The sequence below is a fragment of the Eimeria mitis genome, genomic scaffold (genome assembly GCF_000499745.2).
Source record: "Eimeria mitis Houghton genomic scaffold, Emh_scaff318, whole genome shotgun sequence".
Classification (NCBI taxonomy): Eukaryota; Apicomplexa; class Conoidasida; order Eucoccidiorida; family Eimeriidae; genus Eimeria; species Eimeria mitis.
In genome coordinates this window covers 398-617 of record NW_013571522.1, presented here as the reverse complement: position 1 = coordinate 617, position 220 = coordinate 398, and positions in this window count along the sequence as shown.

Here is a 220-nt window from a genome sequence, read left to right as displayed (position 1 = left end):
AGAGAGAACCATACATATATATATATATATATATATATATATATATATATATATATATATATGCTACAGCAGAAAGCGTATGCATCATATATACAGTTAAAACGCAGAGAAAAAACAACAGAAGTTGACGCCGCTTGTTAGTTTCTGTATTTATTATTTATTTATTTATTTATTTTCTTATTTATTTATATGTTTTTTTTTGTTTTTTGTTCCTCCATAT